This window comes from Electrona antarctica (genome assembly GCF_951216825.1).
Source record: "Electrona antarctica genome assembly, chromosome: 1".
NCBI classification, from domain to species: Eukaryota; Metazoa; Chordata; class Actinopteri; order Myctophiformes; family Myctophidae; genus Electrona; species Electrona antarctica.
Genome location: NC_136806.1, coordinates 8284018 through 8303064, shown reverse-complemented (window position 1 = coordinate 8303064; position 19047 = coordinate 8284018). Strand labels below are relative to the sequence as shown.

Sequence of the window (19047 nt, the reverse complement as noted above, 5' to 3'; positions counted from 1 at the left end):
CAACTTGTCATAGAACCCGTTTTAACTATCTGTCTGTGTCCCAAATGGAGATCTCTGTATTTGTCTGTCTGCCTGTGTGTGAAGAGTGCAAACTGACTGTGAAAAGTGGAGTGGTTAAGTAATCAATTTGCAGGTGTGGGGTTGCCATGGAAATCAATAAGCCTATCTCACAGAATTTCCCCGCCCCCTTAATACGCCCCCTTTCGGGGTTAGTGGTGATAGCGTGACGTCACTCCATAGACGCTACATGTTAACAGAGGTAATTTAAGAAGTCTACAACTTTTGTTTTCTCAAGGTAAGGTTTGTTCTATCTGTTCGAGCTGATTTACCATCTTGTTTGCTTCATAATAATATTGGTCACATTTTTACATTAGAAAATGTACTTAGATTCTCCAGAGAAAAAAACATGTAAATGCTAATGTTAAATGACACCACTATTTACCGGAAGTGGGTGTGGAAAGCGGGCTGTGAGATAGGCCTATTGGCTGAGGCAGAGGCTGGGAATTGCACAGGTGAGGGGCCTTAGGCTGATTAGGCCCACTGGGCAGAGCCTAACCAGAGCCTTTTGGGGTGGTTCTGGAGAACCGTGGGTCTGACCGACTTGATACCGGGCACTGCACTCCCTGTGGGGGTGTGGAACGCGTGTGTCGAATGTGAAGTCGGTGGGGCAAACGGTTCTCGAGTTACGTGCATTACAACCGTACACACACACACACACACACGCACGCACGCACACGCACACGCACGTGGACAGAGACGTGGCATATTTATACTAGTAGGATGTGCCCTATAGGCAGTGGTGCACAAAGGTACTCACATGTTATTAAGTGTCAATACTGAAATGTAGAAGTACTTCGTTACAAGTTTACAACTGACAGTCTGGAAATCCAAAATGTACTTGAGTAAAAGTACAAAGGCATTGGCATCAGAATGTACTAAAAGTACCAACAATTAGAAAGTACTCGTTATGCTGGAATTTCCCATTTCATGCTTTCAAATGTATGAAAATGATTACTATATTTACCCAGGGTATCTGGGCTAAGCTCAAGAACTTGTTTCCAGCCAGGCCCTGCTCATAGAACATTTCATCGTAGTGGTTCAATGCCTTGTTCAAGGGCACTTCAGCGGTGGTAATTTTAACGTGTCGGACCACTGATTCGAACTGGCGACCTTCCGGTATCAAGACCGCTCCGCAATCCGTTCGGCCACCGCTGCCTCCGATAACAATTGTTTGGAAAAACAGCAGATCTACAAGCTCACAATGTGACCATGTTTTCCTAGTGAAGATTCTGCCAGCTTTCCCTGTGTTAGCTGATAGCAGAAGCTCTTAATCCAGAGCGATTCACCGTAAGCAAGAACAACACAACGTAATACGTCGAATGCATAGAAATAGTCATCAAGGATCATAAGTTAACTAAAGGCCTAGTCATAGTCTGGTTTTTCGGTGGTGAGGTGACCACCGCTCCGGTGGTGAGGTGACCACCGGAGCTGAAATAACGTTGAGCGGTGGTGAGTAAAAACAGAGAGAAGGGCTGGAACGGTGGCGGTGGTTTGCTCTTCACCACGGCTCAAGACGTCATGTTGTAGTTCGGTGGTCACCTAACCACCGAAAATCCAGACTATGTATGAGCCTTGAGAACCTAAAATCGATCTAACAGTAGGATATCTGTACAATGAATCTATAGGTATAATGTATAAAAAGAGACCCAAATCCATTACATAAACTGTAGATTTAATAAAGTAAAACATTTCAGATGACTAGCCCTACCATGGGGTAAAAAACCCCAAACAAAAGTCACATGCACTTTTTTTTAAATACTTGCGTGCGTGTGCATGTGCGCATGCCTGCATGTTCTTCACTGAGAGCACGAAATGGCCATTGGACACTTACATTTGTCACGCAAATTAGGTCACATGCAGAGACAACCGAAAAGTGAATCTCCCGTCCGTCCATTCCAGGCTGAAACAGTCTCATGACTTGCTATCTTTAATAAGCACATTTTAACCCATTCTAGGTGGGAACCCCTTTTGGTGTTCCAAGCATTATTTTAAACTTTAGCTATTGAAAAAAATAGCAGATCTACAAGCTCGTAGCGTGGCACCGAGTGCGGCGCTACGAGCTTATAGATCTGCTATTTTTGATAAATCTTGAAAATGTGGCGCACATCTTTGAATATATATTCTTTCAGAGCTGAACGTTTTTAACTCAAATCTTTGCTTCTGACGACGGGGTCCCTGGAACTATGGGCGTCGGCGGCCAATTTACATATTCATTACTTTGGGTCCTTGACGTGAAATCGTTTGAGAACCACTGACACAGAAACGTAGGTTTTTTCAGAACACTGTCGTGATTTTTAGAAGACATTTGTAGAATCTGGTCTCAGGTCAACATTTTGGGCGGTGTTTTAAACATTATGTTATAATTTAGCTATTGAAAAATAGCAGATCTACAAGCTCGTAGCGCGCCACTCAGTGGCCACTCAGGTCTGCTATTTTTGAAAGATCGTGAAAATATTTATTTCAGAAAACTGGAGGATTTAGGAGAATATTTTTAAAATTTTGAGGTCAGGCCTAAATGTGTTAAGAGCAGTTATACATTATGTACGGTTCCAAGGTGCATCTGAGGAGAATGGCCAGTCATCCTCCTCAGTCACACGCTATCACTGTGGCGCCAATTTCATTACGCTGCGTTTTTACGATTTCATCATTCTCCACTACGGTCCCCCTGTTAGCGCACAGAGAAGCCATATTCCACTAAAGCTCCGTTTCGTTCCCATCTGTTCTGTTGTGCCTCCTGTGTCGAACACAGCGAGGAAGCACTCCGTCAGGCCGGTCTCATCTTGTATACTGCATGTCCAGGACCAGAAATGTCACTTTTTAAAGATTCACATTACAAAAGCATCAAAAAGTAGCAGATCTACAAGCTCAAAACGCGCCCAATTCGCACCACATTTCAAGCTTGTGGATCTGCTACTTTTGATGCTTTTGTGTGACGCTGTAGTGTTATTTATCACATATAGGGGGTGCTGATTTACGCAAAAAAACACAAAAGGTTGTGGAGATAAGAGGTTAACACCTTGAGGGCTTTGCATTATTTAATCCAACGTCCCCCCACCTGCTTAATACGCTAAATCCGCTATTTGTTTAATGTTTAATGTATTAAAACGAAATAGCGGATTTGTTGCGGACCTAGTGACGAGGCCGTCTCGTTACGACGAAACCGGAAATCTAGCCATGCTCTGGGCTGCTAGGGCTTCTGGGAAAATGAGTTCAATGCAAGTGAACGGGGTGTTTGTTTGGACTACAACATGCTGTGGAGGCTGATCTTGTTTCGCATTATAATGCGAATCCGGATTTCCGTGGATCAAATTAAGCTGCAAATACTTCGGCGTATGCTCCAAAGGTAATAAGACAATCTATAGGCAGCGTAGAATTTTGGATTAAATACGGGTTACACAGTAGAACTGTTAACACTTTAATTGCCCGGAACTATTTAATCCATTACATTCATGCGCCCAGTCGATTTATAAACACGGACGCCTTTTCCGGACGGACCGGCCGGAAGTTCATGATGTTGTGTAGCAGCTAACAATAGCCACAGCATTCTAGAGTCGATCGACAACAACGGGAGACAAGAATAAATCTATCGAGACTAGCGACTGGACCGCGGAGCACCGTCTAACACAGGATCTTTTTTCAGAAAAAGACGGGATGATTTAGATCGCGATTTATGAACGTTTTAAGATTTTCGTTTTCATCAGCTAAACAGAGGAGGGAGTTTTTCGATGACGCCTCACTCTTGCACGTCACCGAGGAGAGCCCAGGAGGCGCGCCTGGGCTATACAGCCATGCGATCTGTTCTCGTATCAATAAACTTTGTCTTTTGGACAATACTTCGTCCTGGGCGACGGGCGTTACTAATAGAAAGGACAAAGAACTTCGTCCTGGGCGTTCGGAGTGTTAACAGCAACGCTATACAGTAGCCTACCTAGCATCAGATCAGTGGTTTTCAACACTTTTCATATCAAGGCCCATTATTTATTTGGCATTTGAGCCACAGGCCACCATTTGATGACATTTAGCCCCTCAGACCCAAAACATTAAATATTTTGTTATTGTTAGATACGATTTTGTCCACAATTCCATGCCGTATTGACGTTGGTACTATTAGGAGAGAAACAGGCAATATGTTGATCAAAATAGCAATCCTTCTACATTCTCTAATTGTGTAGACTTCTTGTAAATTAGGTAATGCAGATACATGGTTAACAATAATTTAACTCTTGAGGGGTCCATTAGGTTTCATTTTACAAGAGTTAAAGATCTATAAGGGTCCATTTGGTTGACAACTCTTACATCATTTAGCTGGGGAACCACTTGGAACCCCTTCAAGGACCACTGGTTGAGAACCACTGCCATACAGTAGATGCATAGCCTACCACTAACACACGACCACGCACAACGTGCAGAGAGGCAGGGGCAGAAATGTACCAAAAGGGCCATTTTGGCGAAAATAGCTCATCTGTAGAGCTATTTTGGTAGGTTCTTTCGCTAATGAAGATGTGGCGTACAACATGGATTTCAACGCAGAGGACACATTATTTCAACACTGTGTTGAAGTTCAGGAGTGTACTATTCTGCTGGATGCTGCCTTCCGGTTATTCTCCTGGATGCTGCCTTCCGGTTATGGCATGGAACGGAACGGGGGGGTATTTGCATTTCTTTCACCATGTATTTCATGCAGCACTCATGGTCTGGAGAGGGCAGTTTTCTACAGACGGGGCAAGGGCTGAAGCCCCCTTTGATGTGTATGTGTGCACGTGCCTGCACGCACGCACACACACACACACACACACACACACACACACACACACACACACACAAACCTAGTTTCTATCAAGTCTGCACTTTCATTTTGTTTCTGTACGTAGATAAAAATGAACATGCATGCCCAGCAACCTGTGTGTGATGGGGAGAGAGAGAGAGAGAGAGAGAGAGAGAGAGAGGCAGAGAGAGAGGCAGAGAGAGAGAGAGAGAGAGAGAGAGAGAGAGAGAGAGATAGAGAGGCAGAGAGAGGAGAGAGAGAGAGAGAGAGAGAGAGAGAGAGAGAGAGAGAGAGAGAGAGAGAGAGAGAGAGAGGGAGGCAGAGAGAGAGAGAGAGAGAGAGAGAGAGAGAGAGAGAGAGAGAGAGAGAGAGAGAGAGAGAGAGAGAGAGAGAGAGAGAGAGAGAGAGAGAGAGGCAGAGAGAGAGAGAGAGAGAGAGAGAGAGAGAGAGAGAGAGAGATAGAGAGAGGCAGAGAGAGGGAGAGAGAGAGAGAGAGAGAGAGAGAGAGAGAGGCAGAGAGAGGGAGAGAGAGAGGCAGAGAGAGAGAGAGAGAGAGAGAGAGAGAACACACACTGTGTGCGTGCAGGGATGCTCTGACAATGAGCCAGGCTGCATCTCGGGGGACAAATCAATGGTGAACACAAGAGCCATAAAAGCGAAGATGAATAGCAGCGTCATGATGCTACATTCCACTGACAGGTTCCTTTCATCAAGTGTAACACAATTCAATGTGGGCCACATGTGTTCCATGTGGAACACATTTAATGTATTGTACAGTTTTACATCGCGTTGCTACAAGAGGGGGGGGGGACGTCGAAAACTGTAACACCATGCACTTGAATGATCCATTAGTTCCTGTGCGGATCCCCTACAGTGTTTCCAGATGTACGATAACTATTAACGTATTTCTACGATAGTTTTATCCAACTACCATGTACAGTACGGTCGATCAATAATGCCACGAAAATAATGCCTACAACGGATAAGCGGTTGAAGATGGACGGATGGATGTAATTATTTATTCATATACCCCAATGTTCAATGCCAAAAACACAATTACATCATGAAAGAATCGTGATAAATCGTATTGTGACAGTTGAGTGAATCGTTATGCCTATATAGCCTCATCACACATAAGCATCACAAGTAGCAGAGCTACAAGCCACAAGCTGGCGTGAAGCGACACATTCGAGCTTGTGGATCTGCTACTTTTGCTCATTTAGAATTTGAGTCCTGAAAAATAACAGTTTTGGACATATGAGCTTTCCACCCCGACAGAGACGATATCTCTAAGGCCTGGTGTTTCTGACAGGCATACGTGAGGCCGCCCACGTGACCCCTGCACCTCACAGAGCGTTATGCACTTCACCTCTGTCTCCCGCTGACCGCCCTCGCCACGAGGACCCCGCTGGCGCAGGTCACCCAGCAGATGCCTGCACAGAAAGCGGGCCCTCTCTCTCTGATCTCCCCAACCCTGAGGTCCACAGCCCCATCTTCGCTCGGTTCTCGTTTGAAGTGTTGATTTACGGCTTAAAGAGCCTCTTCCTGCACATATAAACAAAGTCTGTCTGAAGGTTGAAAATCCAGCAAAGAGCCCCACTCCTTTGAGAAAGGCCTAGAGATGACGTTGCTCTCCTACATGTGTGATGGTTTGGTTCATCTGTTGGAAATATCTTGTGCCACGGACCCATATATACAGCAAGATGGTGGGGGTCTTTGTCCTCCGGACCCCACAAGACCACCATAACTCAGAAAGTGTAAAGGTTTTTACACTTAGTTACAGTCACATATGGGTCTGTTTGGTTCCTGACTATCCAGCATTTATCTGGGGACCCCTGGGGCTACAGTAACCTGACTCCGCCAGATGGGGCAGCAGAGAGTACACTGGGTTCCCCCCTCCTGCTCCCATCTGGGAACTCTCAGGCAGACTAGATGCTCCGGCCACCAAACCAGTGTACTCTCTACTGCCCCATCTGGCGGAGTCAGGTTAGGGCTACAGTGCATTGCCTTGAAACAACCTGCATAATGAAGGCTAAGATGGCTTGAGACACTCGTTCATTCTTAGACTGTCTCACAGTATAATGTAGGCTAGAGAAAAGCATGGACGACATACACACATACAGTCTGTTTCAAACGTATTTAAGTCTATATTTCACCTCTCTTATAGCTCTGTTGTCATTACAGGAGAGTCACAAGGCTAAATTGGTGACCAAAGGTGATCGAGCTTTTGTTGTTAGGGCTCTGGAACAGCCTACCAGAAGAACTGAGGCTAACCAGTTCCTTAACAAGTTTTAAATCTCTCTTAAAAACACATCTATACAGGTTGGCCTTTTTATCTCCTTAAGTCATTTCCGGTATTATTGCTTTGTATTTTCTATCACTATTATTATTTTGTTATTACATTATTGTTGCATTTTGATGCATTTTTATTATTATTATTATTACAGCTTGGGTCTATATCAGATGTTTGTACACGGACAAAATGTGTCCGTGGAAAAGACTTGGTCTTGTTTTTTTCTTGTTTTTTTTTTACAAAGCATTATATTATTATTATTTGCCAGAATTGTGCCTCCCAGTCCCGGCAGAGTAGTTCCGGAGTGGTTCCAACGGATTGTGTGGCCCTGGTCTTTCCCTAGTGGGTCTGATCGAGGGTAGCTACTGGGACGTAAATCGGGACTTGATCACCCCGGCTGGGTCACCCGAGTGAGGGGTATGATATTCGCGAGACCCGAAACCAAGATGACCTTTGGATACATCACTGAGGAGGATACGTCCCAGGTGCATCCATGCAATGTATTTTCGTTCTGATCATAGACCCAATTACTGAATGTGATGTCTCCAGGTTTTCTTCAGAATATGTATGACACTACAATAATTACTAATTACTACAGTAACAACACTATGGCACATTAGGAGTCCAACTATACTGGTTGTCAAAAGTTTTATTTGCAAGGAAAGGGATACAGGTCGAGTATGGGCAAATCGTAAAACCGGCGACATCGGAACAGCAGGCACCTGGTCATTCTGGCCACCAAAACCGACTGGGCACTGGGAATACTTTGTGTGTGAAGTCTTAAACCCCCCCAAAATATTTTTATATCACATTCCTTAAAGACAGCAGGCATTTTCACTACTACGAGTGACTGTAATGTTGTAAGAACATTTAATTAGAGTGTCGTAGTCATTGGCTATGCCTTGCTTAATTATTGCATTGGACACACCTGTTACAATTTACAATTTATTTTCAATTACAATAAATTTTCTAGGGGTGGCGGTGGCTCAGGGGTAGAGTGCCTGGATGGTAACCGTAAGGTTGCCAGTTCGAACCCGGGCTCCCCCAGAGTTACTGTCGAAGTGTCCTTGAGCAAGACACTGAACCCCTAATTGCTCCCGATGTGCTAGTTGGTGCCTTGCATGGTTTCCGCTGCCATCGGTGTATGAAGGTGTGTGTGAATTGGTGAATGTAATGCACAATCTCTGTAAAGCGCCTTGGATAAAGGCGCTATATAAATGCACCATTTACCATTTACCATTTAGGTATTTAGGCATTTAACAGGCGCTCTTACTCCAGAGAGATTTACAGTAAGCGAGAACAACACGTGCATCAAATGCATAGAAATAGTCATCTAGGATCATAAGTAAACCAATAAACAACCAATAATCAGTCTAACAGTAGAATACCAAAAGAAAATCAATAACCTGCATCATGTATACATTGAAACTATAGACACTATAGGAGGACAGCCAGGTCAATAAACCTCTAAACTGCATGCTTAGCCTTTACGGTTGTCTATTTGTGCTCTGCTCGTTTGTAATGCTGACACACGTTTGTCATGTCATGACCATCTTTTCAGTGAACAAGGCTTAATTCAAAAGAAGGAACTCTATACTGACAATAACATGACAACAAACAAACAATGCAATCATACATAGCACTATTATTATTATTATAGGCTCAATCAACTCAATCAAGAAACAAAGACTGCCGAAGCAGAAAAATCACAATACTCCAATTTAGAAGGGTGAATTCTTGTAGGTGCAAAAAGGCTCAAAGATACTCGATTAAAAGAAGGAATGCCAGCAGGGACGTGCGGAGAGTGTCAGAGAGAGAGGCAGGGGCTGAAATCCCGTAAGAGGGCACTTTTGGACAAAAATAGCGAAAATAGCAGATCTACAAGCTTGAGAGCTGAGAGTTGAGCAGGGATGGAGCTCTAAAATCCGAAAACAAGCTTATTGAGTACCCGTTATCAATACAAATTAACAAGCTCCATCCCTAGAGTTGAGAGCTTGTAGATCAGCTATTTTCGTGGTGCAACCCAGCACTCTTTAGCTAGTGGAGATGCGGTTGTACGACATGGATTTCTAAACAAATCTGTTCAACGCAAAATACTGTGTTCAAGTTCAGGAGCAATTCTCCTGAATGCTGCCTTCTGGTATGGCACGCAAGGAAAGGAGTGGCATTTGCATTTCTTTCGCCATAGTAAATCGTGGTCTGGAAAGGGCACTTGTTTTACCAGACGGGTAAAAGGGCAGGGGCTGAAGCCCCCTTTGATGTCTATGTGTGCACATCCCTGAATGTCCAGCTTGTAGGTCTGCTATTTTTGAAAAATCGAGAAAATGCGGCACAAATCTTTGAATATATATTCTTTCAGAAGACTTATTATTTAAAATTTTTTTACGTCAGGCCTAAATGGGTTATTTGAAGGTCTGAGGAAGGGCTGCGGCCCGAAACGTTTCCTACCAGTAAAGATATCTTGGGAGCATCAACGCGCCTGTGCAGATTTTTTCATTTCTTCTAAATGGGTTATTTACCTCTGACGAGCCAACGTATGCGTTTCGGCCAGGTGGGCCGCCCTTCCTCAGCGTTGTGAGTTTGTGACGCTAATTCAATCAACTCCTCTCCTTGAAGCAAACATAAACCGAGCACCTGGAACACATAAGGGTGACTACAGTGTGCGCGCAGCCTCCAGGCCAGGTGGAAATTGATACACGTGTTCCTGAAATCCAGTGTAGTTGTAGCTGCTGGACCAGTACAGGAGCGTTATTGTTCCTGTTGACGTGCAGTGCATGCAGCCATAGAGGCGGGATTATGAATTCCACCAATATTTTAGTGTGTGTGTGTGTGTGTGTGTGTGTGTGTGTGTGTGTGTGTGTGTGTGTGTGTGTGTGTGTGTGTGTAGCCTACAGCAGTGGTAAGAGAGAGCACTTTGTCCAGAGTTAGCTCAGTGTATTGTCAATGCGATAAGAATGACAAACAGAGGGACTATAATTTGGAACCATATCAGCCACTTTCCATCCTCACATCCCCCATTTCACTTTAATCTCTCACGCACGCACGCACGCACGCACGCACGCACGCACGCACGCACGCACACACACACACACGCACGCACACACACACACACTTAGTACGTCGGATAAACACCTGCGCCTCGTGTGGGTGTGTGTTTGTGTGTGTGTGTAAGTTTGTGCATGTGTGTGTGTGCAGTGAAAAGGGGAGGGATCAGTAGCATGTCAGACTATTGGCATGTCGGACTATTTGGTTGTCGAACTATTTGGCTGTCGGAATCTTACTACATTGGCTTGTTGGACTATTGGGGTGCCGGTCACTGCCGGACTATTGGTTGTCTGTCGGACGCACGCACACACGCACGCACGCACGCACGCACGCACGCACGCACGCACACACGCACGCACGCACACTAAGCAAGATATAGAACCCCATATCTGGGGCACAATCAATGAAAATCCATTTGGCAAAAAATACAATTATGACCTTTGATGCCTTCAATCACGTACAGTAGTAATCCATAATCAAGGGCGGACGGTGTTGTGGAGTACGTGTGCTGACCCAGTAAAGGTGATACAACTGGTGTAGCTCCTCCGGGAACTGCTGACTTTGCATTAGACGTTTGTGAGGCGAACATTGAGGCTCCTCTCAGCGAGGCTTCTCGTTTGTATTAAATCATAAACAAGGACGCGAGTTTCCGAGGTGAAGAAAAAAAAACGAAAACAAATCTGCCGCATTCTAGAAAAAGCAAATAACAACACAAGCACATGACGTCAGGCCAGTCCAATCAATCTACGCCAGGCACAGAGGGACAAACTATAGGCAGTGCCAGTGGCTATGGAAAGCCAAATAGGAAAAGGTGAATCATACATACCATGAAATCATAAATACACCTACTGCCATATTTCGCAAAGTTGAATGAAGTGATTGGATCCACAATATGTTATGTTATGTAATGATGCTACTGTTATAAACCTAAGCCCAACCTGAATCCTTCGATAAAACAATACATTTTCTTGTGAGTACCGTAAAATGGTCCTCACTATCGTTGGGATGGGGGGGGGGGGGTGTCCTCACAAGTATAGTAACACCACGCATGCACGCTCGCCACGCACGCACACGCACACACGCGTGTGCGCACACACACACACACACACACACACACACACACACACACACACACACACACACACACACACACACACACACACACACACACACACACACACACACACACACACACACACACACACACACACACACACACACACACACACACACACACACACACAACGGCTGTCCATCTTGGCAATTTGCAGCACCAGCTCTCCGCTGTGAAGCAGAAACCAAGCGCACATTAATATGCAGTTAATTTGCTGTCTTTGTGAGTGGCCATATTATGACCATCTAAAAGCTACAATCCAATCCCTATTTTATCTTTTCTGTTGACTGTTGCCACGTCTGCGTATTATAAGCGGCTTTGGGCTTGTTTATTGGTAGTTGTGGGTTGCGTTTTTTGGGGTGCTTGTTTGTAAAATGTATAGTTGTTTATTTGGGCTCGTTTATAAAATGTAGTTGCTTATTTGGGCTTGTTTGTAAAATGAAGTTGCTTATTTGGGCTTGTTTCCTAATGTTGTATAAACTAGTGGTACTCAAACATTTTAATGTAGGCCTAATGTATGTCCACTGTCCACGGACCCGGACCCCCCCCCCCCCCCAGTCTAAAAAGGATTTTGTGCCAGGGACCTCCGTACCAGATTTGTGACCAAAAGTAGTCGAATGTGTTTCCCTTTTGACATTGTGAGCTTGTAGATTTTTATATACACTTCATACATTTTAAATCTTGTGAAATATAATATAATAGGACCTTCTGCACAAATGGGTACTTTGGTATTTCTACATTGCAGTACTTTTACTTAAGTAACAACTCCCACCAGTGCTTGTTGTCATAAACCCTGGTTGCTTGTTTCTCTCGCAGGATCTGCTCGAGATGAGAGGCAACCCTGCTCCCGTTCGCAGCCTGTGTGTGTGTGTGTGTGTGTGTGTGTGATTGAATAGAGGGTCCTATCTGATCAATAGAGCTCGTTAAGCGTCCCCGCGGGCAGCTGTCTTGCCCCCAGCTCTCCCCCCTGATTGCTTTTATACCTGCATGGTTGATTGGTTCAAGTTGTTGCAAAACGCCGTCTCCGGCTTAATTAATTTTTTAATTGAATTAATCAAGGCTGGCCTATATGCAAGTGTTTTCCCCCCTCCTTACATTTACATTAAACGGCTAGTGCTACTGCAGACCTAATGCTGGCCTGCATGGCAGCGTGGAGGAATTATGTTGTGTAGAGACTGTAGAGGGATGGAGAGTCATTGATTGATTGATTGATTGAATACTTTAACTTCAAGCTATAGCCTATCCGGGTCCTTAGCACTCAATTCATTGAAAATTCTACCTGATGTTTTGACCAAAATTTTGTAAAAAAACAAACAAAACATAAAACATAATTCTGACCGATTTGAAAGGCAAAACAATTCTAAAATAGACGATATTCAAGCTCCCAACTGTGAGGTTGTTTTATTGTATTTTATTTTGATCTAAAATCGTCACCTGCCCCACAATAGAGATGACGTCATCCATCCGGGCAGGTTAACCCATTCAGGACGGGAACGCCTTTTGGTGTTTTAAACATTATGTTAAACTGTTGAAAAATAGCAGAACTACAAGAGAGAACCACTGACACAGAAACATAGGTTTTTCAGAAAACTTAAAAATAAAAATTTAGAAGCCATTTTTTTTAGAAATGGCCTCAGGTCTAAATAGGGGATACAATGTCTGGATAATCGTAGTCGCACAGAAAGTCAAATAATGGCCCAGATATCGACCAAAACAACACATGGGTCTGTCTGTCTCTATTGTTTTGGGTTTAAGAGGTGTTGTTTTGGGGCGATTTTTTTTTGGCTGTGTTCATCGGTGGGATGGGCTGATGGCCCAGACCCGGTGGGGGGGTGTCTGTCTGTCTGTCTGTCTGTCTGTCTGTCTGTCTGTCTGAGCTGCACCTGTTGTAACCCCCCCACCTCCCCACCCGCACGCAGTCTCTGAGTGTCGGGGCGACCACCTGCTTGCAGGGCTGCTCTCTCTCTCTGTGTGTGTGTGCGTGCGTGCATGCGTGCGTGTGAGCGTGCACGCATGCGTGTGTGGCTGTCTGTGTGGGCAGTTGGTGGGACAAACAGGGAGACCATTCACACTTGCTCCATCTCTCTCTCTCTCTCTCTCTCTCTCTCTCTCTCTCTCTCTCTCTCTCTCTCTGTCTCTCGACATTCAAAAACGGCGAAAGTAGCAGATCTACAAGCTCCGTCTGTCTGTCTGTCTCTTCTCCCTGCTACGCCCCCCCCCCCCCCCTCCCCTCCCCTCCCCCCACACACACGTCCCCTCCCCTTTATTTTTCTTACCCACCAAATTCAATGGAACAAAACAAAACCCCAGCAGCAGCAGCTGGTGGCCGTTAAAGTCCCTCTGCGGTGCCTGATAGCTTTGGAGTGTGAAGGGGAGGAAGTTGTAAACAATTCATTACATATATACAAATAAATCACTTTAGTAAAGAAATAATACAAAAAATAAAAATCCAGGGACAACTAATTGGTGCGTAAACGTGGTTTACGGGCAATTTGATTCACCAGATGTGACTGTAGGATATTTATTATTATTGTTGGACTCTGGAGGACAGATAATTATATTTTAGATATAGGACTACAATGGATTTGTTTTATCCTTTAACCCATTTTGACCTGAGATCAGATTCTAAAAATGTCTTCTACATCCTGACAGTTTTCTGAAAAAGCTATGTTTCTATGTCAGTCGATTTAAAAAAAATAGCAGACCTACAAGCTCGTAGCGCGCCACTTGGTGGCGCGCTATGAGCTTGTAGATCTGCTATTTTTCAATAGCTAAAGCATAACATAATGCTAACACCAAAAGGGGTTCCCGCCCAAAGTGGGTTTTAAGCACTATTATATGACTGTATTTCTGTACTTTTTGCAAACTGTATAATTTAGTACACTTGTTTTTCAACGTGGGGTCTGGAGGTATCGCACGCACACACGCACACACACGCACGTGCACACGCACACACACACGCTCACAATCTGATGGCTGTATTATCGCACGCAACATCAAATCAACATGTCCAACCTTTTAGTCCTGCATATCGGCAGGGCCTAATCGAACAATTAACAGCACATCGATTTGAGAGGGACAGAAATAAGGAGCATGATTTTCCACCACATACTCAGTGTATAGGGTCCAGTAGCCTATATGACAACAATATACAAGCTCATTTTCAACGCTCTACATTCAACGATAATGTAGCATAAAACACTGTACTATACTACTAATACTACCACTAATAATAATAATAATAATACCTGCAGGTATTAGTGAGGCGCGTACATCACAGACACATTGCATCAGACACCCCAAGCGTGCGTTTAAATTATTATTAATAATAATTAGGAGAACAAATGCATACGTGCCATGCATGTGCACCATGTGAAACAGCATTAATCTCCGTCAATACATGCCGAGACTGACCGCTCGATTATTACAGCACAGAGGTTCTCAACATAGGGACCGCGGGCCCACCCAGGGGACAGCTATAGGGTCCAAATGGACCGATCGACCCCCTTTAGAGCTATATAGGAGAGAATGGACGCTCAAATGGATGGACCCCTTTACACATGGTCCCTTTGCACACTCCCAGAGTTAAAAGCACTCAGGATTTCTACAGTGGTTGAAGATGGGTGGATGTATGGATAGATTTGGGGGTTCCAGCGATATGGGTCACAGTGGGGTGGGGGGGGGGGGGGGGGGTCTGTGGGGGTCTATCTCAAACTGGGGGTCCCTGGAATTTAAAAGGCTGAGGAGCATGGCTCTAGTAGCAGTCAGGCAGACACAAAGAGAAGCCTTGATGTAGCGTAAGGGTTCAACAGCACCATGCCAGAGAGAGCCAGCATCTAACCCAGAGAAGCCCTCTCTCTCTCTCTTTTTCTCTCCCAACCCGCTATCTCTCCCTTGTTCTCTCTTTCCCACCCGTCTCTCTCTCTCCCCCTTTCCCTTTCTCTCTCTTCCCTCCTCTCGCTCTCTCTTTCTCTCTCTCCCTCTCTCTCTCTCTCTCTCTCTCTCTCTCCCAACCCGCTATTTCTCCCTTGCTCTCTTTCCCTCCCTTCTCTCTCTGTCTGTCTTTCCCTTTCTCTACCCCTTTCCCTCTCTCTCTCACCCCCTCTCTCCCTCTCCCCCCCCCCCCCTCTCCCTCTCTCTCTCTCTGTAATGCAGCATCGCTGTATATGGTGGCAGCAGCAATAAATTGCGCACATGCCATGATTGTACCTGTTCACCCCCCCCCCCCCCCCCCCCCCCCCCACACACACACACACACATACGCACGCATGCCATGATCAATCTCTCTATATCACATACATACATACATACATACATACATACATACATACATACATACATACATACATACATACATACATACATACGGTACCCACCCCATTTTCCCCACCCATATGCATCGCCACTCACCGTTGCCAGATGGCCAGGTAAATGGCTGTATAGGAAAGGCTGTCTCTCTCTCTCTCTCTCTGTGTCTCTCCGTCTCCCCGGTGGTCTTGTGCGGGTCCTCGGTGCGTGGAAACGGGGCTGCTGGTGGTGATGTGTCGGGCGGGCAGGCAAGGCTGTCACTTATTGTCCGTCTGTGTGTATCCACAAAGCAAAGCCTCCGGACGGTCCGGTCCGGTCGGTGGGTTTTGATGCTGTATAAATGTCGGCAGATATAGATAGATAGATAGATATCCTCTCCTCCTCTCGTCTCCCCTTTAGCCGCGCCTCACCTGTCTGCTCCTCAGCGGTCCCTGCGCGTCGGTTGATCGTAGCATCATCGCGTCCCCCCTAAAATAATAAACGCCCAGTCAACTTCAATTATAGGCAGCTTGTTTGTCCATAGAGAGAGAGAGAGAGAGAGAGAGAGAGAGAGAGAGAGAGAAAAAAATAAATAAAATCAGAAAGCTCCGATCCAGAACTGGGTTCCTTCGGTTGTTCTTTATGTTCTTGATGAACAAAATGAGTGCATGTGTGCATGTCGGATCCTCCTGCAGTCTAATGTTGTCCCATAGAGATAGATAGACAGACAGATAGATAGTATAGTATAGTGTATTATATCCTCCTAGCAGCAGGCCTGTGGTGTGGACTAGTGTCCAGGCTGCAGGAGCTCTGCTTTGTACGCACTGTGTGAACCAATAACCTTGCAGCGTCTCATGGTGCCGCTAGTAGTCAGTAGTCCTGTAGTCCTGTAGTTCTACAGTCCTGTAGTTCTGTAGTCCTAGCTGTAGTCCTGTAGTGCTGTAGTCCTGTAGTCCTACAGTCCTGTAGTCCTACAGTCCTGTAGTCCTGTAGTCCTACAGTCCTAGTGTAGTCCTAGCTGTAGTCCTGTAGTTCTACAGTCCTGTAGTTCTGTAGTCCTAGCTGTTGTCCTGTAGTGCTGTAGTCCTGTAGTCCTACAGTCCTGTAGTCCTGTAGTCCTACAGTCCTGTAGTCCTGTAGTCCTAGTGTAGTCCTAGCTGTAGTCCTGTAGTTCTACAGTCCTGTAGTTATGTAGTTCTGTAGTCCTAGCTGTAGTCCTGTAGTGCTGTAGTCCTGTAGTCCTACAGTCCTGTAGTCCTACAGTCCTAGTGTAGTCCTAGCTGTAGTCCTGCAGTTCTACAGTCCTGTAGTTATGTAGTTCTGTAGTCCTGTAGTTCTACAGTCCTGTAGTTATGTAGTTATGTAGTCCTAGCTGTAGTCCTGTAGTGCTGTAGTCCTGTAGTTCTACAGTCCTGTAGTCCTGTAGTCCTACAGTCCTAGCTGTAGTTCTGTAGTCCTGCAGTCCTGTAGTCCTACAGTCCTGTAGTCCTGTAGTCCTACAGTCCTAGTGTAGTCCTAGCTGTAGTTCTGTAGTCCTGCAGTCCTGTAGTCCTACAGTCCTGTAGTCCTGTAGTCCTACAGTCCTAGTGTAGTCCTACAGTCCTGTAGTCCTACAGTCCTAGCTGTAGTCCTGCAGTCCTGTAGTACTGTAGTCCTGTAGTCCTAGCTGTAGTCCTGTAGTGCTGTAGTCCTGCAGTCCTGTAGTCCTAGCTGTAGTCCTGTAGTGCTGTAGTCCTGCAGTCCTGTAGTCCTGGCTGTAGTACAGTCCTACAGTCGTCCTGTAGTCCTACAGTCCTGCAGTCCTGTAGTCCTGTAGTCCTGGCTGTAGTACAGTCCTACAGTCGTCCTGTAGTCCTACAGTCCTGTAGTCCTGCAGTCCTGTAGTCCTGTAGTCCTACAGTCCTGTAGTCCTACAGTCCTGTAGTCCTGCAGTCCTGTAGTCTGTAGTCCTGCAGTCCTGTAGTCCTGTAGTGCTGTAGTCCTGTAGTCTGTAGTCCTACAGTCCTGTAGTCCTGTAGTCTGTAGTCCTACAGTCCTGTAGTCCTGTAGTCCAGCAGTGCTGTAGTCCTGTAGTCCTGCAGTGCTGTAGTCCTGTAGTCCTGTAGTGCTGTAGTCCTGTAGTGCTGTAGTCCTGTAGTGCTGTAGTCCTGTAGTCCTGCAGTGCTGTAGTCCTGTAGTGCTGTAGTCCTGTAGTCCTGTAGTCTGTAGTCCTGCAGTGCTGTAGTCCTGTAGTCCTGTATTCCTGCAGTGCTGTAGTCCTGTAGTGCTGTAGTCCTGTAGTCCTGCAGTCCTGTAGTCCTGTAGTGCTGTAGTCCTGTAGTGCTGTAGTCCTGTAGTGCTGTAGTCCTGTAGTCCTGTAGTGCTGTAGTCCTGTAGTGCTGTAGTCCTGTAGTGCTGTAGTGCTGTAGTCCTGTAGTCTGTAGTCCTGTAGTCCTGTAGTCCTGTAGTCCTGTAGTCCTGTAGTGCTGTAGTGCTGTAGTCCTGTAGTCCTGTAGTGCTGTAGTCCTGTAGTGCTGTAGTCCTGTAGTGCTGTAGTCTGTAGTCCTGTAGTGCTGTAGTCCTGTAGTCCTACAGTCCTGTAGTCCTGTAGTCCTACAGTCCTGTAGTCTGTAGTCCTGTAGTCCTACAGTCCTGCAGTCCTGTAGTCCTGTAGTCCTGGCTGTAGTACAGTCCTACAGTCGTCCTGTAGTCCTACAGTCCTGTAGTCCTGCAGTCCTGTAGTCCTGTAGTCCTACAGTCCTAGTGTAGTCCTGGCTGTAGTACAGTCCTACAGTCGTCCTGTAGTCCTGTAGTCCTGCAGTCCTGTAGTCCTGTAGTCCTACAGTCCTGTAGTCCTACAGTCCTGTAGTCCTGTAGTCCTGTAGTCCTGTAGTCCTGCAGTCATGTAGTCCTAGCTGTAGTCCTGTAGTCCTACAGTCCTGTAGTCCTGTAGTCCTGTAGTCTGTAGTCCTAGCTGTAGTCCTGTAGTCTGTAGTCCTAGCTGTAGTCCTGTAGTCCTAGCTGTAGTCCTGTAGTCCTGTAGTCTGTAGTCCTAGCTGTAGTCCTGTAGTCCTGTAGTCCTGCAGTCCTGTAGTCCTGTAGTCTGTAGTCCTGTAGTCCTACAGTCCTGTAGTCCTACAGTCCTGTAGTCTGTAGTCCTACAGTCCTGTAGTCCTAGCTGTAGTCCAGTCCTACAGTCGTCCTACAGTCCTGTAGTCCTGCAGTCCTGTAGTCTGTAGTCCTGTAGTCCTGCAGTCCTGAGCAGAGAGCATCAGTACAGAATAGAATAGACAGGCTGACTCAGAGAGCCAAGTACGTGTTGTGGCATAGGCCTATAGGGCTATTTATTTATTTTTAAACTAAAAGTAGGAATTTGCCACTTTAACTATAGCTTATATGGCTATTTACAGGTGGCACATCCAAAATGCAGAAACGGAACCTCACAGACTGTAGATTCCACGAGGCAGAGATATGATATGACGTTTATGGAGTTTTACAATCCAG

At 45.6% G+C, this 19047-nt stretch overlaps 1 protein-coding gene across 1 annotated transcript in view; it reads right to left on the bottom strand.

The window, feature by feature from the left end:
* The window catches only part of LOC306942711 (semaphorin-6B-like), a gene marked incomplete at its 3' end in the record, with an annotated part of 140327 nt that extends 124488 nt beyond the window's left edge, over positions 1–15839 (bottom strand). Inside the window, exon 1 of the mRNA XM_079528727.1 lies at positions 15688–15839. The remainder of the gene's footprint in view (positions 1–15687) is intronic.
* Positions 15840–19047: the final 3208 nt, after the last annotated feature.